The 27,266-nt window shown below is 39.8% G+C and overlaps 1 protein-coding gene across 14 annotated transcripts in view; it reads left to right on the top strand.

Annotated features, from left to right (window-relative positions):
* Window positions 1–27,266, top strand: part of RARB (retinoic acid receptor beta) — a 1,070,304-nt gene that overhangs the window by 451,882 nt on the left and 591,156 nt on the right. The window contains exon 1 of one of the 14 annotated variants that reach the window (XM_079921506.1): window positions 23,766–26,007. The exons of 12 other annotated variants lie outside the window; for them this stretch is intronic. The gene's annotated coding sequence lies outside the window, so the exon portion shown is untranslated. Of the gene's footprint in view, window positions 1–23,765; window positions 26,008–27,266 lie in introns of those variants that run through there. One more of the 14 variants, XM_079921500.1, reaches the window with a different exon arrangement.

Here is a 27,266-nt window from a genome sequence, read left to right as displayed (position 1 = left end):
TTTGTTACTCTGCGATAGAAGGCCACCTTAAGCCTCCCTGACCCTCCCCAGTTCCTCCTCCACAGATCACCACCACCCTGAGGTGTATCACCGCAGGTTCCTTTTGCCTGCCTTGCTGCAGGAGCTTGGTCTCTCAGGTCCTAGCTGTCTGGGCAGCTCTGAACTCTGGTTCAGTCTTGTGAGATAGGGAAAGCACTCCTCAGGTTGTATCTGTGGGTAGCTGCCGCCTTCTTATCTTTTCAGCTCCTCAAGCGTACTGCTTTAAGAGTCTTCAGATACCTTGAGGGGGAAATTGGTGCAGAATATTGGGCTTGCCTCGGTGCGAGTCCTTCTTCGTTCCTCAGGTCCTGACTGCTATGGTACTTCTCTAATGCCTTGTAAGTCTGCCACTTCCAAAAAGCAATCCTCTCTATCTCTTTAACCCTGTCTAATTCACACAGGCACCAGCAGCCTGACCCTCAAGGCATTTGATACAGACACTCCCAGTTGAGTGTAGCCAGTGGTAAATAGTTTGGTCATGCGAACAATGACATTCTTGCTTTACATGCTTTTCAAATTTTATTTATCAAGTTCAGTTTTCATTATATTGAAGTTTTACTAGTAAAAGATAATATTACTGTTGAATCCTAATTGTAACAAGTAGTATCCTCTTAATTGTGTTTTTTAATTTCTGAAGATCTAATATTTCTAGTAATCTTGAATTTGTTTCAGAGTTAAAAGCAATGAAATGAAATCTACTTGCCCAAAGAAGCAATGAGACTGTTAAGAAGTCCCTGATGCAAGGATCAGGAGATGAAATGTAGGCTTTGCCACAATCAGGCAGTGACCTTGAGCAGATCACTTAAGTCTGGTTGTATTTGTCTAAGTACAGAATTATAGCTCTAAAATTCTGTGACTCTAAGAAAAAGACCATGGCTATGGGGGTACGGAGTGGAAAGACTGAGAGAAGATACTTATCTGTAAGTATAGATACCTGGGTCTATGCTTTTGTGACTGAGTTTATGGAGCACTTTTCTCTTTTAAAATAATCATATATTTCATATTTTCACATTGAAAATATTCCATTCATCCAATATCCACAATCCTACTCAAAACCATTGTGACCTTAAGTCTCTCTCCTCTTACGCTGCAGTCCTCCTCACAAACAAAAGTAAGTAATTATCAGCGTAAAAATTCAAACACTGTGGCTCTAGTAAGCAACTCTAACTTCAGAGAGTTATTTTCAGATCCCTAGCTTCAAGCCATCCCCTTAGGAATAGGAGTCTCCTGATTGGCAGGAGAAATGTCTCCACTCGCACTTTTCATGGGTTCATTAGAACTGTTAGGCACTCCACTGCTCGAGTCCCCAAGGGGTCCCAGCTCTGGCCCCACTGCAGCTGACCTTTCCTCACTCTCTCTTGCCAGCTCTGGCACTGTGAGTTGGGATAAGCCTCATTCCAGAAGTCTTAGAAGGGTGGTGATAAATATGCTCATTGGCCGTGTTCTGTCTGGGAAGGTCAGAGTGGCGTGACCATGCTGTCAGGGTTAGGGGAAGCAGTGGAAGGGGGACAAGCAGGAAGGAAGGGATAATTTAACTGAACCCAATCTGAACCTTTAAGCAGTTCAGTTCAGGGACAGCGCTGACGTCAAAGCTGTTTCTTATTTTTAAAAAGTCAGGCTGTCTGATTCAAGTAGCCCCTCTTACCTTCTGCCAGTCCAAAGGGCCAGGCCATGACCCCTTGGCAGACTGTGCTTTATAACCTCAACTCAGGTAGAGCTTTTCCTAGGTTACTCACCCCTTTCTTCCTCTTGTAAGATAGGGTTCCAGTGCTGAGGGCCAAAGGACAGAGGAACTAAAGAAAACCTTAAGACTCACATCTGATGAGTTTTACAATCTTACTCCATCAGATTCTGGATCTTAAATCACAGCCTCTCCCACAGTGATTCCAAGCCTTCCACAAACTTAAACTTTCCTTTTTCTGCCCTGTTTAAACTAACACAAATAATACGAATTTTTTAGATTACTTAAATCTGATGTTAAAGAATTGCCATGACAGTCAGTTTTATAGATGTGTTTGTACAAGATTTTTTTTAAAAAAACCCTCTATCTGTATAATTATAATATTCAGTGAACCTGATATATAAGTATCTCAGCTTTGGGAAGTGTGATGTTTTGCTTTGCATGCAGACTTTTTATTATGTAACATAATATTTCCACCGTTTTAAATCTTTGTCCACCACTTTGTTTGGCACCTTTGTTTTCAGAGCAACAAATTATTATAGGGATTCACGTTCAGCTCACACTGGAGCCTCTTCCATCTGGTTGCCCTGAGGTGGGCATGTTCATTGAACCCTCACAGTATCCCTGTGAGAAAGTTTGCCATGTTCTTCTGGAAGAGCAGAAGGATGCTCAGGAGGTTTTGTGATTTACCCAGAGTCGAAGTTCTGAACGTTCCCTGATTAAATCTGGTCAGGATTAAATCACTCCTTCCTTTAAACTCACACAGAGTACTGCATGTGGTTCTGCTTGATATATTTGCAATCCTGCCTCATGTTATTTATGGTCTTCCTAACCATCTCACTTTCCAGACTTCTCTTTTTCTTAGCGTGTGACATCAAGAGCAAGGCTTTGTACTGTTTCCACGTCCCCCTCAATGCCCAGTGTACATGACACCTGTTTAGAATTGTGACTCTTTTTGTTTCTTGCATTGAATCAAGTTAATTTATGTCTATTCTGTTACTTTTTGTTGAGTCTTTCATTCAACAAGTATCCATTGAATGCCTGTAATGCGCCTGCCTAGGTGCTAGGCGTACAGAAGTAAGTCAGACAGAAATCCCTGCCTGTATGTACATACATCCTAGTGAAGGGAAAGAAGCAATAAGCACAAGAAACAAATTATAAAGAATCAGATGGGATATTGCTATGGAGCAAATGAGGAAGGAAAGGGGAAAGTTGGTGAGAGGCTACAGTTCTAAATGCGGTAGTCAGAGAAGATCCCACTGAGAAGGTGATGCTTGACCAAAAGCTGAAGGAGGTTAGGGACTGGTCTGTCTATATATACCACTGACATTTTAAAAAATTGACATGAACTTAAAACATATTTTTAACTGTGAAGTGAAATGTTGGGGTATTTCTCCTTCTGGTTTTAGATCCATGTTGTCAATATTAGACTAGAAGGGGCCTTAGAAATTATCTTGTCCTTCATCTTTTTTTTCCATTTTGTGATGAGGAAACTGAGGCTCAAAGAGGTCAAGTGTACAACTTTCTTGACTTGGCCTTAGACTGACCAATGAAATTGTAGCAGCTTACTGAAAATCCAGTTGTGTTTTACGATCCAGGTCATTCTTTCATCCATCCATCCACTACCTATTCTGCGGTAGTGTTTCAAGCCTGAAAACAATGTCAGAGAAACACGTGTGAGGACTTAGCTGGTGGTCCAGTGGTTAGGACTTCGCACTCCCAATGCAGGGGACCCCAGTTCGATCCCTGGTCGGGGAATTAGATCCTGCATGCTGCAACTAAAGATCCTGCATGCTGCAACTAAAGATCCCACACGCGCAATGAAGATCCCACATGCCGTAACTAAGACCTGGTGCAGCCAAATAAATAATAAATAAATAAATATTTTTTAAAAAGAAAAGAAATGGGTGTGTCCTTTGTGGACTTTATAATCCACCTTGAAGACCAGACCCACAGCTAGGAATCAAATTCTATCTAAGGCACAATATAAGTAAGTGTATGAATTCAAATTAATAACATAATCACTAAGGCATGGAGTTGGTCAGAGAGTGGAGTCTTGATCCAGTACCTAGAGAATGGTGAACCTCCTCATCATTTTGGGGCGAGAGAAAGTCATTCGTTCCAAGCAAAGGACACAGGAAGCTACAACGCTAATAGAGCAGGGAGCACAGACTTCACCCAAGCTGCCTTGGAATTCTCGCACTGAGAAATAGTGACAAACAATTCCAATATACCATATAAATTTAATATCAGTGGAGAAAGTAGTAATTAAGCTTCATTTAGTTTCCAACTCAGGCAGAGTAAACGTCTGCATGTCTCATGGCTCTGGATTATATCAGCCCAGCTAAACACTGACAGGAAATCGAAGGCACTTCAAAAATGTCCTGACACATATGTTAAATATTCCAAGCTGATATTAGCATCCTAAAAGATTATTAATATGTAGGAAATCTACTTTGATTTTTAAAGCAGTTTCTTATGGATAAGAAAGCAGTTCACAAATCTAGCTGACAAGCTGAGTCACCTGGGAAGTGTTTAAAAAGCTATTCCTTGGTCCCACACCCAGATGTTTTGATTCAGAAGGTCTGGAGAAGGGCATCTGAATGAATATTTTTAACAAGCTCCACATGAATTTAGATAGTCAGCCAGCTTCAGACATGCCCTGTATGGAGGGCTCAGCATTGCATAGGACTGTTAGCTGCTCTCATCCACATGTTAGAAACTTGCATGATATATGGATTTCAATTTTAACTGTCTTGTCACACATAAGAGGCCTGAAGAGGAAAACGTCCTGTATCATTGCTTCCACAGGTTGGTGGCATATTTTGACTTTCTAATGAATGAGCTTCTAAATGTTGTTTGAGGTGACTTAGATTTCTTTCCCCTTAGGTTTAGGAAAAATGAGATGCTTTATCTTATTTCTAGGGGAGAAGTAATCTATACAAATAAAGAGATGTATGAAGACCATGCTCTTGAAATGGAATAATTGCTTAATTTCTTCTTTGATTTCATTGTTGACCCATTGGTTTTTTAGTAGCATATTGTTTAGTCTCCATGTAATTGTTTTTTTCTTGTTTCTTTTTCTGCGGTTGATTTCTAGTTTCATGCCATTGTGGTCAGAAAAGATGCTTGAAATCATTTCTGTTATCTTAAATTTGTTGAGGCTTGTTTTGTGCCCTAGTATATGGTCAATCCTAGAGAATGTTCCATGGGCATTTGAAAAGAATGTGTTTTCTGCTTTTTTTTTGGATGTAATACCCTAAAGATACCAATTAAGTCTAACTGTTCTATTGTATCATTTAGGATCTCTGTTGCCTTATTGGTTTTCTGTCTTGAAAAAGACATCCCTTGATGTCAGTGGGGTGTTAAAATGTTCCATTATTGTAGTCCTGTCAATTTCTCCATTTATGTCTGTTAGTATTTGTTTTATGTTTTTGGGTGCTCCCATTTTGGGTGCATATATGTTGACAAGTGTAAAATCATTTTCGTGTATTGATCCTTTTATCATTATATAGTGTCCTTCTTTATCTTTCTTTATAGCTTTTGTTTTGAAGTCTATTTTGTCTGATACGAGTATTGCGACCCTTGCTTTCTTGTCAAAATAATTTGATTATTCCAATTTTGGAATGAACAAAAATGTACATGAACAATATGATGGGCACTCCTGAAAAATGGTGATAATGAGAAGGTCAGTTCCATAGATCAAACTGGCATAGCTTCTGGTACGTAGCTAGTATTCCAAAGTAATAATAATAGCTACTATTATTATTTGTTTTATGAATCTCCTTTATGTCTTCCTTAGGTCAAACCCTAAGTGGACTAAATACATAAAATAATTGGTGTGTATGGAGGAAGCACAAGTGGGTGTGTAAGGGGTCTCAGTAAACTGTATCATCTGTTCAGACCCTTCTATCATTGCAAACCTGATTTGTTCTTCTCAAGTCCTAGTCCACTCGAGTCACCATAGACTCAGGAAGCATGTTGCAAACAGAGTTCCCTTGAGGAAATGACCAAGTGGTTACATTAGATCAAGAATCAAGTCGGGGTTTAAGAAAAACTTTGACATGAAGAGAAGAGTTTAATTCTGCTTAAGAATCTCAGAACTATCTCAGATTCTTAGGTCAATGTGAGAACCACTTTTGTCTCCCTGAAATGGCCCAGATGAAATAGTCATCCGGTCCTATGCAGTTGCTTTCACCTAGCTGGCACACCCCTGGGCAGTGTCTCCTGTCATCACATAGGTCTCTAGAACCTGCTTTGGTTTTACTGAATTCATTCTGAGCCATTGTCCTAATGTGTTCTCTTTTCCTCACTATCCCTGACCATCTCATCTTTTGACTTTTGTGATTAGTTTTCCTGTGTCTGTCCTTGCCCTGCCATGAAGACCGTCGTGCTTGGGGCTGCTTCGTGAGCCCTGATCTCTGACTTGGGCCCTTAATCACATTCACCCTCATCTCATGACAAGATCAGAGTCAGCCACTGGGTCAACAAGCATTCATCCAGTTCTAGTAGGAGAATCAAGCACTGTACATCCTAGAGCCTGAAGATGGCCTTGCTGAACGGTGCTGATGGAGAAGTAAGGGCTGCAGAAAAGAGGGACCAAGTGCTGGTCAGACAGCTTTTTCTCTTACCCAGAGCCCCAAGGTTCAGGTGGGGGAGCTGAGCTGGTTCCTCCTCTCTGCATAGACAGCCATCTGTGTCATTCAGGATTGTTTCCACTTGTAGTGTGACAACACAACTAAAACTGACAGAAAAGAATTTTTTGACTCTAAAAACTAGAAGGTCCAGGACAGTGTTATATTCAGGAATGGTTTTGTTCAGGTATGTAAATAATATTGTCAGGACTTTGTCGAACTTTCTGCCTCTCTCAGCTATGGGTTCTATCCATTCTCAGGCAGGTCCCTACTCATGTGATAGATGGAATAGACGTATATTTTATGCCATTATCACTTGGAGCAGAAACAGAACACTTTTTTCCTGGTTGCTGTGTAGCTTAGGTCTTCATAGGCCATATTCCGCACCCCCCACCCCAAAGATGTCTTCCGATTCTAATGCTGTTTGGCAATGTAACATTCTATAACAGTATGACAAAATGTCTCTTCCCTCATCAAGAGATGGGATCTCTTTCCCCACTCCTGGAGACAGGGCAGGTTGTTTTATTTTTTGGACCAACAGAATGTGCCAGAGTTTTGCTGTGCCAGTTTTGGGCCCAGTTTTCAAGAGTTGTGGAAGCTTCTGCTTTTATTCATTTTCTTTTTTTTTTTTTAACACCTTTATTAGAGTATAATTGCTTTACAATGGTGTGTTAGTTTCTGCTTTTTAACAAAGTGAATCAGTTATACATATACATATGTTCCCATATCTCTTCCCTCTTGAATCTCCTTCCCTCCCACCCTCCCTATCCCACCCCTCTAGGTGGTCACAAACAACGAGCTGATCTCCCTGTGCTATGTTATTTTCTTCTTTGGATCTTCATGTCAGGAAATTAAGTCTATCCTTGTGGAAAGAGCAGCCACCTAGAAGGAGAGGCCCTGGAGGAAGAGGGAATGCTAACCGAACAGTTTCAGGGAAGAGAACTGAGTTCCTCCAGCTGACAGCTGGCACCAGGGGCCCAGTTATGTCCAGTTAAGTCCAGATGCTAGCATGCAGCTGAATGAGTAAGTCCAGCCAATGCCACATGGAGTGGAGATGGTCCAACCCCAATGAGCCCCGCCCACATTCCTCATCCACAGACTTGCAAGTAATAAAATAGTTATCATTTTAAGCCACTGAGGTAGTTTGTTATCATTTTGTTATGTTTTTGTTATCATTTTAAGCAGGGTAGTTTGTTATTCAGTAATAGAAGTTGGAAGAGTCTTTTTACTTTTTATTAAAAAAAATTTATTGAGGTATAATTGACATAACATGTTAGTTTCAGGTGTACAGTATAATGATTCCATATTTGTGTACACTGTGAAACGATCTCCACAGTAAGTCTAGTTACCATCCTCACCAAACACAGTTTCAAACTTTATTTTTGTTTCTGTATAGGGAGAACTTTCAAGATTGACATTCTTAGAAACTTTCAGATACTCAATGCAATATTATTAACTATGGTCACCATGCTGTATGTCTCATCTGCATGATTGATTTATGTTATAACTGGAAGTTTGTACCTTTAGGCTCCCACACCCCCCACCTCTGGCAACCACCAACCTGTTCTCTGTATCTATGAGCTTGGCATTTTTGTTTGTTTTTTAAGATTCAACGTATAGGTGAAATACGTCGTTTATGTTGCTTTCAAATCTTGACTGTTGTAAATAATGTTGCAATGAACATAGGGGTGCATGCATCTTTTCGAATTAATGTTTTCATTTTCTTCAGATAAATACCCAGAAGTGGATTGCTGGGTCATATGGTAGTTCTATTTTTAATTTTTTGAGGAACCTCCATACTGTTCTCCATCGTGGCTGCAGCAATTTACATTCCCACCAACACTGCACAAGGATCCCTTTTCTCCACATCCTTGCCAACACTTATTTCCTATCTTTTGATAATAGCCATTGTAACAGGTATGAGGTAATATCCCATTGTGGTTTTGATTTGCATTTCTCTGATGATTAGTGATATTGAGCATCTTTTCATGTGTCTGTTGGCCATCTCTATGTCTTCTTTGGAAAAACTGCCTGTTCAAGTCCTCTGCCCATTTTTTAATTTGATCATTTCCTTGCTGTTGAGTTGTATGAGTTCTTTATATAGTTTTATATCAACCCCTTATCGGGTGTTTGATTTGCAAATATTTTCGCCCATTCAGTAGGTTGCCTTTTCACTTTGTTGATGAATTCTGTTGTTATGCAGAAAATTTTTAGTTTAATATAGTCTTGTTTGTTTATTTTTGCTTTTGCTGCCTTTGCTTTTGGAGTCAGATCCAAAAATTCATTGCCAAGACCAATATCAAGAAATTGACTGCCTATATTTTCTTTTTTTAAAAAATTAATTCATTTATTTATGGCTGCATTGGGTCTTCATTGCTGCACGTGGGCTTTCTCTAGTTGCGGTGAGCGGGGGCTACTCTTCGATGCAGTACATGGGCTTCTCGTTGCGGTGTCTCCTCTTGTGGAGCATGGGCTCTAGGCGCGCGGGCTTCAGTAGTCGTGGCTCATGGATTCTAGAGCGCAGTCTCAGTAGTTGTGGCACATGGGCCACAGTAGTTGTTGCTCCACGGCATGTGGGATCTTCCCGGACCAGGGCTTGAACCCATGTCCCCTGCATTGGCAGGTGGATTCTTAACCCCTGCACCAACAGGGAAGCCCTGCCTATATTTTCTTATAGGACTTCTATGGTTTCAAATCTTACATTCAAATCTTTAATCCATTTTGAGTTAATTTTTGTGTATGGTGTAAGATTCATTCTAGTTTCAGTCTTTTGCATGTGGCTGTTCAGTTTTCCCAGCAGCGTTCATTGAAGACACTGTTCTTTCCCCATGATATATTCTTGCCCCCTTTGTTGTAGATTGACTATAAGTGTGTAGGTCTGTTCTGTTCCATTGATCTGTGTGTCTGTTTTATGCCAATACCATAATGTTTTGATTACTATAGCTTTGTAACATAATTTGAAATCAGAGAGTGTGATGCCTCCAGCTCTGTTCTTTCTCAAGATTGCTTTGGCTCTTCAGGGTCTTTTGTGATTCCATGCAAATTTTAATATTGTTAGTTCTATTTATGTGAAAACTGCCATTGTAATTTTGATAGGGATTGCACTGAATCTGCAGATTGCTTTGGGCAGCATAGACATTTTAACAATTTTTCTAATCTATAAACACAGAATATCTTTCCATTTATTTGTGTCTTCAATTTCTTTCATCAATATTTTATAGTTTTCAGTGTAGTGGTCTTTCACCTCTTTGGAAAAACTTATTCCTAGGCATTTTATTCTTTTTGATGCAATTATAAATGAGTGTTTTCTTAATTTCTCTTTCTTATAGTTGTTTATTGAATGCAACAGATTTTTGTGTTGGTTTTTGTATCCTGCAACCTTACTGAATTTGTTTATTAGCCCTATTGTTTTTGGGTGGAGTCTTTAGGGTTTTCTATATATAAAATCATGTCATCCTCAAACAAGGATAGTTTTACTTTCTCCTTTCTGATTTGGATTGCTTCTATTTCTTTTTCTTGCCTTATTGCTGTGACTAGGACTTCCAATGCTATATTGAACAAAAGTGGCAAGAGGGACATTCTTGTCTTCTTCCAATCTTAATGTTGAAAAGCTGAAAGCTTTTCCTCTGAGTATGATATTATCTGTGGGCTTGTCATATATGGCCTTTATTATATTGAGGTATGTTCCCTGTATATTTACTTTGCTGAGAGCTTTTGTCATAAATGGATGCTGAATTTTCTCAAATGCTTTTTTTGCATCTGTTGAGATCCTACAATTTTAATTCTGAATTTTGTTAATGTGGTGTATTGTGTTGATTGATTTGCAGATGTTAAATCATCCTTGCATCCCCGGAATAAATTCCACTTGGTCATGATATATGATCATTTTAATGCATCGCTGAATTCCATTTGCTAACATTTTGTTGAGCAGTTTTGCATCTACGTTCATCAGGGATATGATGTAATTGGCTTGTAATTTTCTTGCAGCTCCCTTGTCTGCTTTTGGCATGGGGGTAATGCTGGCCTTATAAAATGAGTTTGGAAGCATTCTCTTCACTTCATTTTTTGGGAGGAGTTTGAGAAGAATTGTCAGTAATTCTTCTTTGAATGTTTGGTAGAATTCATCAGTGAAACCATTTGTTCCTGGATTTTCCTTTTGTTAGGAGGTTTTTGATTACTGATTGAATCTTCTACTAGTAATTGGTCTATTCAGGTTTTCTTTTCTTCATGATTCAGTCTTTGAAGTTTGTATGTTTCTAGGAATTTATCCATTTCTTCTAGGTTGTCTAATTTGTCAGTGTATAACTGTTCATAGTAGTCTCTTACGATCCTTTGTATTCCTGTGGTAGCAGTTGTGACTGCTCCTTTTTCATTTGTGGTTTTAGTTATTTGAGCCCTCTCTTGTTTTCTTGATGACTCTAGTTAAAGTTTTGTCAATTTCATTTATCTTGTCAAAGAATGAGATCTTAGTTCCCTTGATCGTCTCTAGTCTTTTTAGTCTGTATTTCATTTATTTCTGTTTTGATCTCTCTTATTTCCTTCCTTCTACTAACTTTGGATTTCATTTGGTTTTCTCTTTCTAGTTCCTTTAGGTGTAAAGTTAGATTGTTTGCTTGAGATTTTTCTTGTTTCTTGAGATAGGTCTGTGTTGCTCTTAACTTCCCTCTTAGAACTGCTTTTGCTGCATCCCATACATTTTAGTATGTTGTGTTTCTATTTTTGTTTGTCTCAAGATATTTTTTGATTTCTTCATTGACCCATTGGTTGTTTTTAGCATGTTGTTTAATCTCCACATGTTTGTGTTTTTCCCAGTTTTCTTCTTGTAATTATTTCTAGTTTCAGGCCATTTCTGTAGGAAAAGATTGATATGATTTCAATCTTCTTAAATTTATTAAGACTTGAATTATGGCCTAACATATGATCTATCCTGGAGAATGCTGCATGTGCACTTAAGAAGAATGTGTCTTCTGATCCTTTTGGATAGAATGTTTTATGTGTGTGTGTGTGTGTGTGTGTGTGTGTGTGTGTGTGTGTGTGTGTGTATATACATTTAAAACCAGTTTATATATATATATAAAACCAGTTCATGTGGTATAATATGTCCTTTATGACAGAGGCTTCCCTGTTAATTTTCTTCTAAATGATTTATCCATTGAGATAAGTGAGGTATTAAATTCCCTTCTATTATTGTATTACTCTCTGTCTCTCCCTTTAGGTCTGTTAGTATTTGCTTTATATATTTGGATGCTCCTATGTTGGGTTAGATTGATCCCTTTATCGTCATGTGGTACCCTTCTTTGTGTTTTAATAGTCTTGTGTTTTAAAGTCTATTTTGTCTGATATGAGTATTGCTGACTCAGCTTTCTTTCAGTTTTCATTTGCATAGACCATCTCTTTTCATCCCTTCACTTTCAGTCGTGTGTATCCTTACATCTGAAGAGAGTCTCATGTAGTCAGCATATAGATGGGTCTTTCTTTTTAATCCATTCAGTCACTGAGTCTTTCCATTGGAGAAATTACCTTGTTTGCATGTAAAGTAATTATTGGTAGTTATACTTATTGCTATTTTAATTGTTTTGGGGTTGTTTTGTACTTCCTCTCTGTTCCTTTTTTCTCTTTGTGTCTTCCTTTGTGGTTTGATGACTTTATTATGTTTAGATTACACTTCTCTTTTTCTTTTGTGTATCTACTATAGGTTTTTGCTTTATGGTTGCCATGAAACTTACATATAACAGTGTATATTTATAACAGTGTATTTTATGTTGATAACATTTTAAGTTTGAACACATTCTAAAACTCTATATTTAACCCCCCCCCACGACCACCAGCACATTTTATGTTTTTGACAAGGCTAGAATATTCTTCTACACATTCATAGAATAAGGGGATGAGATTAACCCTACTAGAAACATACTGAATGGGAGTAGTGTCTATGTGGGAAATCAGGATATTATTATAGGAATAATTATGCAGACAAAATGCTTATATGTTCACCCCCCCATCTACTTTGGTTATATTTGCCTAACTTTGTCTGTACAACCGTTTTCACATGTATTTATGTAGTACCTAAAGAATAAGACCATTTCTACTTCCTTTTTACATTTCCCTATGAGTGTGACACATTCAGGGAAAGAGTTTTGTTTATATACAAACAGATTTGAAGTGCTCATAATCAGGACCTTTCCACATTTTGTGTTCTGTTGTCTCGAAAAATCTGGCTTTGCGTGTGTATATATAAGCAGATGGCTTCCTATACATAGCATGCTGAAGAATTGCAGTCCTGCAAAAAAGGAAAAAAAAGCATACATATGAAGATGGGACTTTACCTCAAAAATTCCCATTAATACTGATCAGAATAACTTACATTAAATCAAAAAGCACAGGAGGGAATGAAAAATGCTTATAAGTTGGAATCTGTTAAACACAAGGAATTTAATATTCATATATTTTTAAGTTCATTCTAAATTTCTTATCATTACAGTATGTTTCAAGGAGAGGTGTGAGAAATACTTCGTACTTTCCAAAAACTGAATCTTTCATGGGGAGAGAATACTTTCTTTACAACTTGTTAGAGCAACTGTGAAATAAACTGAATCTTTTTGTCTTCAGAGTGGAAGGGCTGGTTGACGCCGTCCCTCATTTGTCTAAGAGTTTTTTCTTTTCTCCCTGATCCAGGCATATGGAAAATTTCTTAATAAGATCTGTCAATAATCCCACTGATACGAAGAATTCATCTACTCTCATCTTTAGACATTGCCAACAAAATGAACCTGGTTCCCATAGCCTTCCTCTTGATGCAGTCTAAAGTTTTTAAAAGCCCTTTATTCCTCTGTACACTGTTGGTTATTCCAAGGAGGGAGATGTTTTCTCTTTCTGGTCATAGATGAAATAGACTTCATGCTTGTAGACTAAATGCACATGAATATGAACTGCAAGGCATTTCAGGAAGTCAGTGGACCGGTGCGTAGAGAGAGTGATAACAAATAGCAGATTGTAAATATTGTAAATGTTGATAAGCCTAAGGCTCTCTGACTCCCCATAAGTAAATCCAGCCATACCATGTTGGCTCTCCCACCACAGCTCAAGTGGCCCCAATGGATTATTCTTTCAGATTTTGCCTTAACTCTGTTTATAGAAAGGCATTCTACCAAAATTCAGAATGTATTCATTTCTTCAATGATCTCCTCATTGATCTTCAGATCTTTGCTAGAAAAATAGAAGTTTGCTATGTGTTGGTTGAATGAGTAAGTGGAGAAGTGTTTGGAGCTGAACAAGGGCAAATTCAGTCTAGATGAGATGGGAGTCACCTACTTGTAGTTTGTAACAATTTTTGGCAATGCTAGTATTGTTGAATAATATGTAGAGCACACTGTACTTACAAATTTGAATATGAAAGAAATGAAGCAGGGGTCTGGGATGAAGCTATTGCTTGGCTGTTTTTACTTGTGCACGTAAGTCTCTCTTGCATTTTCACGTCCAAGCGTTGCTACTGGGGCATTAGGGTTAGTGCAGGGTTTCTCAGCCTCAGTGGTATTGACCCTTTAGGCTGGGTAATTCTTTGTTGTAGGAGGCTGCCCTGACGATTATAGCAGGTTTAGCAGCATCTCTGACCCTTGACCCACTAGGTGCCAGTAGCACCCTCCCCCCTCCCGTTATAACAGCCAATAATATCTTTGGACATTAACCAATTTCTGCTGGGGCAAGGAGGGAGAGAGGAATCATCACAGGTCAAGAACCGTTGGTTTAGAACATTCACAGATAGCAGGCTTGAAGTTTTCAATCACCTGTCATGAAATACTCTAATTAGAACATCAATAAAACCCATCATTTATTCTACAAGGTTGGGCTCAGAAAAAAGTTAGTGTACTGAGCACAATCATTTGACCATAGACTTAGGTGTGCTGAAAATACAAGTTTATTTGGGGGGATTTTTACTTAATTTCTATTGTGATGCTCCCTCCAATCCCATTCTACTGGAGTGGCAGAAATTTAATTATGGTCTGTATAGCATTTCTTTGCTTCAGAGCATGCCAAGCCTCAGGGACATAGTGCCCAGGAATCAAGGATGGGTTCCAGCATCGTTTGCCTACACTTACATCCTCTGAGATGTTCATCATTCATTCCACCTGGACCTCAGCCATTGATGCACATTGCTCGGTGCTAAATCATTCCTCTCCCCATCCTCAAGTGTGCTCAAGATCTGGTAGCTCTTTCTGCCACCTCTGTGCTATTCTTAGACACAAGGAAGTCTTTCTGCTGCTCCTACACCATCCTGAGAGATGGGAAATTCCACAGGCTGTCTAAACAATTGGGAAGGTTGGAATAAAGGTGAATGTTATCTTAGATCATGATCAGGGGCCATGATCAGGGGCCGTTTTTGTCCTAGTATACCCCTTTGGTTCAAATAGATTAACATCGTACTCTGTATGATTTATTTTTTCCACATTGGGTTGTGTGTTATTTTCACTTAGTGATCAGTTTCCATAGCAAGTGTCTTCAGTAAGTTACTCTCTCTACTCTCTCTTGAGTGGAGCCTATAGTATTAATATTCGTGCCCCAGTCTTTTCCTCCCCCTTTTCCCTTCCTGTCCTGTCTCTTCCCTCTCCCTCCTCCTCCTCCTCCTCCTTCTCCACCTCCCTTTCTTGAACTCTCTCTCCCTTTTGACATCTTGTCTATATCCTAAATTTCCTCATTAGAACTATTCTTGCCACCTCCACTCTCCTTGGTGACATTTACATGTAATAAATACTGATAATGGCTAGCCAGACACTAGTGTTTTACTATATTATCTCATTATATCCTTTAACATCTCTGGGTTCTCAGAAAGGGTTTCCATTTCAAAAGACCAAGGCAGAGGTTGCAAGGCTTTTCTGACCTAGCCTTAGGAGCCATATAGCATCACTTTCACTGCATTGTTTTGTTTACAGGTGAGTCACTAATGCTAGCCAGTTTCAGCGAGAGGAGAGTTAGACTCCATGGCTTGCTGGAGAGTGGCAGGGTCACATTGCAGAAGAGCACATAGGATGATGGTTATTGTTGCCACCTTCATTGGAAAATACAGTTTACCATGTCCATGTTTAGATGCTGGCCCTGTCGTTTACCAGTTGACTGGGTTTTTTTTCCCCCCCTTTCAGGGTCTAAGCTCCCAAATCTCTAAGATGAGAGTTAACTTCAGTTATGATTAATTTCTCTTCTGACTGTTAATAAAACGATCTTCTTTCCACATAGACCCCACATAACCCAGGCTATGTCTTCCCAAAGTTTAAACAAGTCATTCATTAGGGAAAAAAAAAGGAAGGAAAAATTCTGCCATTTTGATAACTCTACCATCAACATTAATTCAAATATAAAATTTAAAAGGAATCTGAAGGTCAGGGTTCCCCTAGAGCATTGGCTTATCTGGAGCACTTTTCATATAATATTCTAAGAAAGCAGTGTACCTAATAACTAGCTTGAGTTCAGCTCTTTGATTGATCAAATACCTTTCTGTTGGACTATCTATGTGACAGGAGGTTAGATAGAAACAGGAAGACAGCTTGTTAATACTGTGTGAACTGTAATTCTTTTTCTGTTAAGGTAGAATAAGAGGCACTTTTGATAAGTACTACTAAACGTACTGCCTCCGAATCAGGGCCAATCATCTCCTTTTTAAATGAAAGATCACACAGAATAGTCTCAACCCTTAGTATGTAGGTAGATTTGAAGTTTTAGAAGGTCTGTTTTCCAGTGACTAACTGGATGGATGAATTAATTACTGCAAGCACAGATGTATTTTAGTAGAACAAATATATTGTGCACAGAGCAAAGCAAGTACAGTCAAATCATATTTCCTGAACCTGCAGGCCATCAGAGGTAGGTAAGTGCATTGTTATACAAAATTAAGTATAGTAATTCTTCCCATTCTGGTTTCTGCCATCCTGGAATTCCAATTGTTGAACTGGTTATCATAGGCTGGAATCAAATATGGAGTTGCTGGGAAGAAAGACAAGTCAGTTTAGAAAGATTATTTTAGAAAATTGTCAAGAATTTTAATATCCTGACAATATGCCTCAAAGTCGTAATAATTGAAGAGTACCCCCTTTATCACACTGGTTCTGTCTTTGAAGCCCATCACTCATGATAGGCAATTGTGAAGACATTCACTCCTTTATCTTGAAAGCTAGGACATATGAGCAAATCACATTCATTTACAAAGTTAAGATGATGTTATCCCATGTAGTTAGAAAAGCCATTGTAAGTGAAGTCAGAAATTTTGGAAAGTCTGGCTTTGAGTCATGACACTCTCACCTTGGGTAAGCACCTGTCCTGCCCAGGCAGAAGTTTGCTAATAAGTAAAACCCTGTGATTCCTTCCAGCTCTTGAGTTCTACCCCCATTAAATTGTTCAAATACAGCAAGTTTTCTTGGTGATTGATGTTGTAAGAGACTTTCACCAGTGCTAGAAGTGGGAGCACATATTTTTAAACTCTTGCATTTCAGCCATTTTCCCCTTGCCATCCTAGCTCAGGGGTTGATGCACAAACCCATTAAAAGACCTAAAGACTTCAAATTAAACATGTTCGCATTGATGACTGGCATAGAAGTACAGCCTGTTGAAACCATGAAAAGAAGGAAAAACAGAACTTGTTCAAATACTGAGATACTCTGAAAATTAAATGCCTTCAACTAAGAGATGACTCTTGGGAAATCACCTTTTCATTACAGCCGTGGAGTTCCCCTTGTCACACCTCATTTGAACATTTCACCGTAGCATCCACTGCCCTGTACCGAGCAGAGAGAATTTTATGCCTAGTATTGTTGAGTAATTGTTATTTTTTAAAATGCCCTAAAAATGTTGAATCAGATTTAGAACTGTATTTGAGGTGTAATAGAAATTCAAGAAATAAAACTAAGGCAAGAAAGTCAGCATGATTGTTAGAGAAGCCCGAAAGAAAGAAGGAAAACAGAATGTGCTGTGAGTACACAAAGGGCAGTGCATAGGGGAGGAAGCCATGCAGTTGTGGGTGTGCTGGCTAGTGACTGGCACACAGAATCCAGTTTGGATATAGGAGGATGCCAGTGATGCCAAATCCCCATCACCTTTTTCTTCATAGGTTTATAAGCTTCTAAAAATAATTCTTTGCAGCTCAAGGTTCACAAAGCCTAATTTGCATTAATACTTAATGTGTGGTGAATGTGAATATCAGAGCTTTTTATCTGTGTCTCTGAGAGGGAAGCAGAGACAATAACCAAGCCTTGTAACTAGCTCAAAAGATAGACAGGTAGGGTGTTCATTTCCATTCCCTTTTGCTGCAGGGGAGGGGGCGGGGTGGAGGAGGCTGAGACACAGCATGATTATTCCCTTGCTTTTTAGGAAGATACTCAGCAAGGTACTCAAGGAGAACGACAGGAGAGTTTGGAAGGCAGCCCTGTCCAGCCCAGGCCGGCCCATGCCGAATGGTTTGGGCTGCAGTTTGGCTCTGACTTGTGAAGTCTTCCGTGCTTCACAGGCAGCAGGGCAGAACTCAGAATTAGGACTTGGAGATGAAAGAGACTCCAGGTCACTGTAGATTCTGAGCAAGCTGCCCCAAAGGAGCTGTCTACCCATCTCTCAGCCCAACTCTCACCCCCTAAACCCTGGGGAACGGACCACCTTTTCCAACCTCCACAGGGCATAGAAACTTTCATATATGACTGAATAGAAGACGGAAATTTTACTCAAAGCAAGTCCTCAGAATAAAAGGTAGGAATTATACTCAAGTCTCTGTAAAGCATCTCATGTAGGGGACAGTGTCACAGTCCCTTTACTTTGAACAACCAAGAATCCTCCTTGGAGAAATGTATCCTCCATCATTGCTGGTTTTGAATACCTATAGGGGTCACATGAAAAGAATCATTCTTTTAAAAAGAGACAAGTTTAACATGGGGTTGGATTTCATTAGCTGAAAGCCTTTTGAAGATCCCTTTCAAAAGCAACAGAGCAAATTCCTATGTTGTGGAGATCACAAACACTTATAGGATGAATAAATAAGTAATGAATCCCAAGGTTGTACAAATGAGTGCTTAAGGCTTGACCTAAATTTTCCAGTGGCATCATTTTACATGGACTCAAAAAGTCAGCATCTCAAATGGAAATAAAATGATACTCTGGAAAATTCTTAGAAGATGAAACTATGGTTCTCTTGACAGTGAAGACAGATTTAAAAGATGCATGTGGAGTTTTAGTAACATTGTTTGAAACAGTGAGGAGTAGTATTTCTGAAAGTAATATATTACTAGTGTAATATAATTTTACATCCTAAAGTAAGAAATTAAATATCCTCAATCTATATTTAATCACTTAATCACCTTCCCTAAAAGTTTCTATGTTCAAGCCAGTCAAGAGTTTTTCTAGACTGGAAAAGTAGCAAATCAACTTATTTATAATCTTGTCATTTGGAAGCCATAGTTTATTACCGATTCCTTCAAAAATGCCCTAAGATGTCTTCTTTTTTTCTGTTTTTTTTAAAAAAAAAATTTCTTTATTTATTTGGTTGCACTGCGTCTTAGTTGAGGCAGGCAGCCTCCTTAGTTGTGGCATGTGAACTCTTAGTTGCAGCATGCATGTGGGATCTAGTTCCCTGACCAGGGATCGAACCTGGGCCCCCTGCATTGGGAACACAGAGTCTTAACCACTGAGTCAACCGGGGAAGTCCCTAAGATGGCTTCCTGTAAGTAAGCTAAGAACTTAACCTTATAAGCTGTAAACTCACCAGAACAACCAGATGCTATGGTATCTGGACCCAAGAGGCAAGGAGAAGTGGGAAGTGGAGTCTGGCAGGGCTGTGATCTCAACAGTTTAGAAATGAGCATATACATTTAGGTTATTGCAACCAGGATGAGAGAAGTAAAACAGATGGATTCATCTTGTTATTTTTTTGTTCACTTGAGGGTATTGTACACTGGAAAGATACTAAATCCAATTTAATGTGCATTCAATCTTCCATTCGCTCAACAAAAATAAGCACAAAAGACTGAGAACCTGTCATGTTCCAAATACTGTGCTAAGTTCCAGAGGAACAGTGGTCAACCAGACAGAGAGCAGTCACTCCCTGCCTCAGCCCAATAGATGCCGGTCTTACAAACTGAGTGCTGGCGCCCAGGTCCTGGACTGCCCAGGTCCATGCTTCAGATTACTGAAGCAGGATAGTATAATCAAATAATCAGAGATTGACATTGGTTTGTGAAAATGGGCATTTCTGCATTTGTCCTTTTTAATTTATCAAATATTTGATAAATAATGAGTGAGGCGCTGGAGGGTAATAATTATTAAAAACTCTGGAACTTCAGTCACGACTTGAGAGGACAACAGAGGCATTGATCAAGTAATGACACAAATCAAGGGTAAAATTTTGAGAGACAGGTGCTACAAAGAATGAGTATTTGTTATTTCCAGAACCTAAATGGAGACTTTTTGATATTTTTTATCAATGTGTATTATACATGCAGAAAAATGAACAAATCATAGATGTTCAGCTCAATGAATTTTCACAAAGAAACAGAATATAACCAGCATCTCAAAAGCCTCCCTTGCCCCCGTTTGTCACCACTCACCGCAAGGGTGACCGATATCCTGACCTGTGAAACATGAAATATTTCTTCAATTTCTGAACTTTATATAAAAGGAATCACATTGCTTGTTCTTTTTGTGGGTTTCTTGTATCAGCTTACTTTACTTAACATTACATTTGTGAGATTCATCTATATAGTTGTGTATAAGTCATATAGTATCCCATTCTATGTGTACCCTTCAACTTATCCCTTCTGCTATTAGAGAGCAAAGGGAGCCATTTCTAAGTTTTGTCTGTCAAGAATAGTGCTACTATGGACTTTCTAGTCCATGTCTTTTAATGAAAATATGTACACATTTTTGGTGGGCATATGAGATTGGCAGGGATGGAATTATGGGATCAAAGGGTGTATATGTTCATCAGTAGTAGAGGTGCCAAACTATTTTCCAAAGTGGCTGTACAATTCTGCCTTTCTTTTTTTAAAATTTTAGAATGTTTTTTAAAAATTCATTTGTATTGGAGTATAGTTGCTTTACAACGTTGTGTTAGTTTCCGCTGTACAGACAGCAGAGTTAATCAGTTATACATGTACATGTATCCCCTCTCTTTTAGATTCTGTTCTGTAGAGGTCATTACAGAGTATTCAGTAGAGTTCCCTGTGTTGTCGTAGGTCCTTACTAGTTATCTATTTTATATATAGTAGTGTGTATATATCAATCCCAATCTCCCAATTTATCCCTACCCTCCCTTTCCCCCTTGGTAATCCTAAGCTTGTTTTCTACATCTGTGACTCTATTTCTGTTTTGTAAATAAGTTCCTTTGTGTCATTTTTTAGGTTCCATATATAAGTGATATCATATATCTGTCTTTGTCCGACTTCCTTCACTCAGTATGGCCGTCTCTAGGACCATGCATGTTGCATTTCTAACCACAATGTACAAGAGTTCCAGTTCTTCCTTATCCTTACTAGCTCTTAGTACTGTCAGTGGTATCACGTTGTCGTTTTGATTGCATTTCTAAAAAGGGAGGGCAGGAACAGCTCCCCTGAAGAACTGACAATTGAGCTGAGGCTTGAAATGATGCACTGTGGTTAACTAGGGGTGGCAGGAGGTGGCGTGGTCAGGAAGAGCTGGGGAAGGGAGCAGGTGTGGCTGCAGCAGAAGGAAAAGGCAGTCAGGTGAGGTGAGGATGGCTGTGTCAGGGGTACCTGATGGAGCAGAACCTCGGAGGTTTATCGTTATACTCGAGGCAACAGAAAGTCCTCATAAGACTCTAAACAGAGGAGATGATCACATTTGCTCAGATCAGTCTAGCTGCTTCATGGAAAACAAATTAGAGGGGCTGGATCGGTTGAGGGAGGGAGTTGGACCTGCAGAGGGGGCTACTTTGTTGCCCAAGAGGAGAGCTCCAGGTCTCCAGGAAAGAGACTTCTTTCTGTGGCTTTGTGCTTTGTCTGGGTCTAGGAGCCCATAGTAGGCCTAATTTTCATGACAACCTTCAGACCTTTTGGGATATGTAACCTCTCCCTCAAAACCACAGGTTACACTCCATAGTAATGTGAGGAAATTCTGGCCACAAGCTTAGCACTGATCTGGTTAATCAAGAAACCTATTTTGTAATTTCCAAGCACTTGAGTAGACTGATTGACTAACACCATTAAAATGATGGGCTCTGTTGTCTTTTCTTCATTTACTGAAGCTGAGATGAAAGCTGGCTTTGCCTTTTTATTGATTAAATGAAGGCCTGGGACTCATAGCTCAGTGTGTGTTTATGGGCGATCACAGAATATACCGACTGCAGCCAAGGTTTCCTCCCACATAAAGGAAATGTAGGTGACATGGCTTTGTGACAAAGGGAGCTTATCCTTCTTGGGTTCCAGTCAAACTAGAATCTGGGTTTGCAGGCTCTGGATCACTATTACTAGGGACTTGGGATGAATTTTTGCCACTGTGATTAGTCCTGAGAGTATGAAATATAAAAATGTGGTACATTGATGTTTATATGCAATACAACTGTGAAAGAATAGAGCAGAAGTTCATGTGAGTTTCTCTAGTGAAGCCTCCATAGGTTAGACTAGCTATCTAAACTGTCATTAACATGGCAACATAATCATCTGGAGAAATTAATTTAGAGTAAATTAAAAAGTAATGTGCAGAAATCTCTGTGGATGTGGATGGGGGGATGGAGGAGACATGAGTGTGACTCTGTGTGTGTGTGTGTGTGTGTATGTGTGTGCTCGTATGTGAGTGTGGCGTTATCATGGACTGAAGTTTACCATGAACTCGTGAACAACTCACTACCTCTCTCTAGACATTCGTTTCTATGTCTGTGAAGTGAAGGAATTGGCCTTAGATAATCCTTAAGGACTATTAAGCTCTAATGTCTGAATCTTTCATAATTAATCAACCACAATAACATGCTCTCCAATGAGCCCTCCTAACAGTCAAAACCCTTACTCTCAAATTAGAAAATTGGGATGATTAAAACAAATAGAAATGTGTAAGATTCTTGTAGATTTTTCATTGTAACCCTGAGCAAACTAGATAGTTCTTTTTTTTTATTAGTTATTGAAATGTTTTGTGTGATTTAGTGGATACAGCCAAAATGCAACTATTTAGTAAATAATATTTACTGACTATTAGTCAAAAGAACTAGTAGAGAATACTTTGGAAATAGTTCTCAGTGTGAATTGTCCTAACTTTGAGACTCTGGGGATACATTGTGTTGTACTTTTTGATCCATATAAACGGACATGATTAAAAGTAATACCATTTGAGAGTAATTATAGAGACTATCGTAAACATTAATTAAGCAACAAATTGTGCTTTGTGATCAATTTTTATTTATCTTCTTTGCAGGTAAGAAAATTCTCTTAGGCCTCTTTTCTTATCAATAAAGCAACCTAAAATAGGCCTTAAATATCAGAAGTAACCTAACAGGCTAAAAAGCCATTAGACAGTGATTTCAGCTGCAGCAAGATAAGAAATTAAATGGAACCTTGAAATTAAAGAAACTAAAAATTGGTAAGAGAAAACCATATCTGCCAATAAAAGTTTTAAGCATCGTATGAATAAAGGCTTGCTATCCCTCCTTTGAGGTTGTCCTTCTGAAATAAAGTAATTTCGACATTTTCATTTATATGGCATTTCCAAGATGAACTTTAAGTGCCATTTAATTGTATTCAGATGATAGCAAATATTCATGCGGGTTGTCAGCACATTGCTTCATTAGTAACCTTGGTACCAATTGGTTTAGGGTGTCAGAACCCTTCTCCTTTTGACTTGTGCACAAATATGAAGGCATGTTTGTATCATGTCAAACTTAGCCCTAGAGGGCTGTGCTGAGACCAGGGAGCCTGCCTTTCTGGGCTTCACTCTTGACCCCAGATGATGCGTTATCTCACTTTGTATATATTCGACTGGTTGATGAGATGTGAGCCGGCCAAGGAAGTAGAAAGTTAGAGCAGGAACTGTATGTTTCATAGTTACCCACACAGATATGCCTGAGACCAGGCAGGTGACACAAATAGCAACATGCTTGTGCAAGGGTCTGGAACAATCTAGAGAATGTGCTCCACTCTGAGGGACTAGTTTCCGGGAGGGACACAGGTGCAGTTCTGCCTGACCATCCGTACAACCAGGAGCCCAGAATCTCAGAGTTCTTAGGGCACTTGCTCAGTTTTTAAATGTTGGGAGTTAATTCAAATTGCAAATAAACACTCGGTGGAACAAACAATATTTGTCTGTGAATCGTACAAATCCTGGTTTAAAAATAAAAAATCTGGCTTCCCTGGTGGCGCAGTGGTTGAGAGTCTACCTGCCGAAGCAGGGGACACGGGTTCGTGCCCCGGTCCGGGAAGATCCCACATGCCGTGGAGTGGCTGGGCCCGTGAGCCATGGCCGCTGAGCCTGCGCGTCCGGAGCCTGTGCTCCGCAATGGGAGAGGCCACAACAGTGAGGGGCTTGTGTACCGCACAAAAATAAGTAAATAAATAAAATAAATAAAAAATCTGAAGGCAGTTCCCAAGCCACATAGTCAAATTTTATGAAATTGAACTGTAGAACATTGCTATGTTTATAGCTTAAGAAATGGTCAAGCATCAGCAGTTTCCTGTAGTTCAACCTAATAGTTTGCAATTTCAAACTATTGAGAATGATAGTGTGTGTTGTCAGAACCGATGTGCGAGTTACATGAAATAGAAGAACAGCACAAAGTGAGTTTTAAGTTATTCTGGGTAACCATCCCCACTCCCCCCTCCATGATAAATTTCTTTAAATCTTTGGACCTTCTGAGATACCTGAACTCTTGCATCAAGTTGTGAAATATGAGGGAAAGGGAATTATAAAACCTAGAAATCAAGGCTTCAAGTTAAGGCCCTGTGTGTGAGCAGGTCTAAATGCAGTGCTGTATTAGTTTGCTCAGGCAACCATAACAAATGCCAGACTATGTGGCTTAAATAGAAAATTTCTCACAGTCTGAGAGGCTAGAAGTGCAAGATCAAGGTGTTGGTAGATTTGGTTTCTTCTGAGGCTCCTTACCTTGGCTTGCAGACGGCCACCTTCTTGCTGTGTCCTCACATGGTTTTTTTCTTGTGTGTGTGCATGCCCCTGGTGTCCTTTTATACATCCAGATTTCCTCTTATAAGAGCACCAGTCAGATTGATTAGGACCCACAAATATGACTTTTTAAAAAATCTGAATCACCTCTTTAAAGGCCTATTTCCAAATACAGTCACCTTCTGAGGTTCTGGGAATTAGGGCTTCAGTTCGGGGCATGAAGGGAGCACAATTCAGCACACAACAAGTGGTGCGCTCAAAAATTTTTAACAAACATCTCTCTAGGGAGGAAAATCCTTACTTGCAGCATTTGCCAATTTCTGTGGTGTAAATATCCCCATCATGGCTGATTTCAGGTTACCAACATGATGTCACGAACACAGACTTGGGCCAATATGGATAAAAGCGCATCATTCCATAGCAGTGCCACCATCTGTATCCAGTAGACGTGAATAACCTCCAGACCATAAATAATAGTCAATGTAATAAAATAATGAGTACGAGATGAGGGTTTAGTCTTTTGTTATCTTTGCTGTTGATATCATTTGCTTTTTGTAAGTTTATGTAATTTCATTCTTACTAACGGCTGTGCGTGTTTAACAATTCGCCAGCCAAATTGCTGAAAATTTAACACTGGGTCTCAAGAGCCAATACCAACCAGCTCCAGCACACCACTGAGTTATGTAGCTCTTAAGTAGAATTCTATAATCAGGAATGGGAAAGTGGGACAGCTTTGTCTGAAATTATAAAGGGAGAATCTACTGGACACGATGACTGACAGGATATGGGTGAAAATAAGCAGGAAAAATCCAAAATGAATGAATGAGTTTGGAAAGAGTTTGAAGGGAGAACTAGGTTAGGTGGGCAATGAATTAGTGAGGATGATGGAAGAGCCAGCTGGGGGTCCAGTGACCGGAATTCCTACCCTAATCCCACCCGAGCAAGCCTGTTGATGGGGGGGGCCCTCTCTGAGCCTCAGTTTCCCCTTTCTAAAATACACCCCCCCTCTGGACGACTTCTCAGGAGCCTCTCAACTCTAAAATTGTGGGATCCTATCACTTACTATATAATCGCCAAATCCTTTCTATGTCTATGTCTCTATAAGCCAAAAAAAAGAAAAAAAAATCGGAAGGTCATGTGTGTGTCTGTCCCTTAACGTATGATACGATCACCCCAGAAGATACATTTAATGGAAAGAAAGAATGTAATTCTGTTGTCTCTAATAATTAGCAAGATTGTTATCAAAAAGATGTTTTTCAAAGACTTCTTTTATCTCTTTATGACCCTCAGAGGCAATTATGAGTAACCCATTTAAAAGTGCGTCTGGGGCTTCCCTGGTGGCTCAGTGGTTGAGAGTCCGCCTGCCGATGTAGGGGACACAGGTTCGTGCCCCGGTCCAGGAAGATCCCACATGCTGCGGAGGGGCTGGGCCCGTAAGTCATGGCCGCTGAGCCTGTGCATCCAGACCCTGTGCTCCACAACAGGAGAGACCACAACGGTGAGAGGCCCGCGTACCGCAAAAAAAAAAAAAAAAAAAAAAAAAAAAGTGCCTCTGGCTTAGAAGAGCAGGTATGTGAACTGTATCAGAAACGCAAGCAACCTCAGAAGGGTTTTACTTTCAGTTCAGTAGTTAATTAGTTAAGCTTCAGTATACACTTTATGTTTTGACTATATCACAGCAGGGCACCTTGTTGCTGTACTCTTGAAAAAATCGTTTTAAAGAAAAACGGGGGTGGGGCGGTTGTGCATTTAAGGCGCTCTCTGAAAAAAATAGACATCTTCATTGGCTCATGAATTTTTCAAACTCTCCTGCAAATGTGCCTTCATAACCATTTCAGAACTGTCTTATAAATAACTATATGTTGACTTGAAATGAAAATAATCACCTTACAGTATGTCAATCAACCTCACTTCATTTTGAGATGGGATCCTCACCCCAGTGGTTCTCCAAGTGTGGTCCCTGGGCCGGCAGCATCAGTATCACCTGGAAACTGGTTAGAAATGCAAATTCCCAGGCCTTCCCTCAGACCTAATGAACGAGGGCCTCTAAGGACGGCATCTGGCCTTTCCAAGTGCCTCTGACGCAGGCTCATTGATGGGATGCTATGCTATAGCACGCTCCAGGGAGTCAGGCTCTCTCCCCTTTGTTCATCACCAGCTTCATCTCTTTAGGCCAGTGATTCTTAAGGTGAGGTCCCTGAACTAGCAGCATCAGCATCACTTGGGAACTTGCTAGAAATGCAAATTCCTGGGCCTCTCTCAGACCTGTTCCATTAAGAGCTTGGGATATGGGGCTCAGGAAGAGGGAGCGTTATTGCCAAAGTGTAATTTAAAATAATGGACTGGGGTGGCTACACTGAGACTGGGGAGAGGAAGACGTTAGCCTGGTAGGACATCAGTTTGGGAGACACAGTGGATTCAGAAGAGGAAGGAGGAGCAGTGAAAAAGAACGCTTCTGTGGTCAGGTGTGTTAGAATGGCGGGCCGTCAGGAGAGAGGGAAGCTGGTTTAAGAGGAGACTGTTCACTGGGGAGAGCTGACCACTCCCCCACTCCACCTGCCCGACTCTGTGCCTCTCCCAGCTCTAGCCCCTGCCTGTCGCTGGCACAGAGGGGCCCAGACCTGTTCTCACCACCATCCCAGGGCTGTGGGTATTTCTCATTCCCTGAAGGATAGAAAGGCACATCCTTGGACAGGTTTCCTGGCAAAATCCTAGTTGCGGTGTAGGGTCGTCTACTTTAGGACTTCACTTCACATTAGGACCTTTTTCATCAGGCGGAGCTGGTTTGGGCGCTGGCCGATTCTATTCTTATAAAGAGAGCATTTTAC

This window comes from Stenella coeruleoalba (assembly GCF_951394435.1).
Source record: "Stenella coeruleoalba genome assembly, chromosome: 5".
Taxonomy (NCBI): domain Eukaryota; kingdom Metazoa; phylum Chordata; class Mammalia; order Artiodactyla; family Delphinidae; genus Stenella; species Stenella coeruleoalba.
Note: the sequence above shows the minus strand (reverse complement) of the source record. Positions and strands in the feature narration are given on the sequence as shown.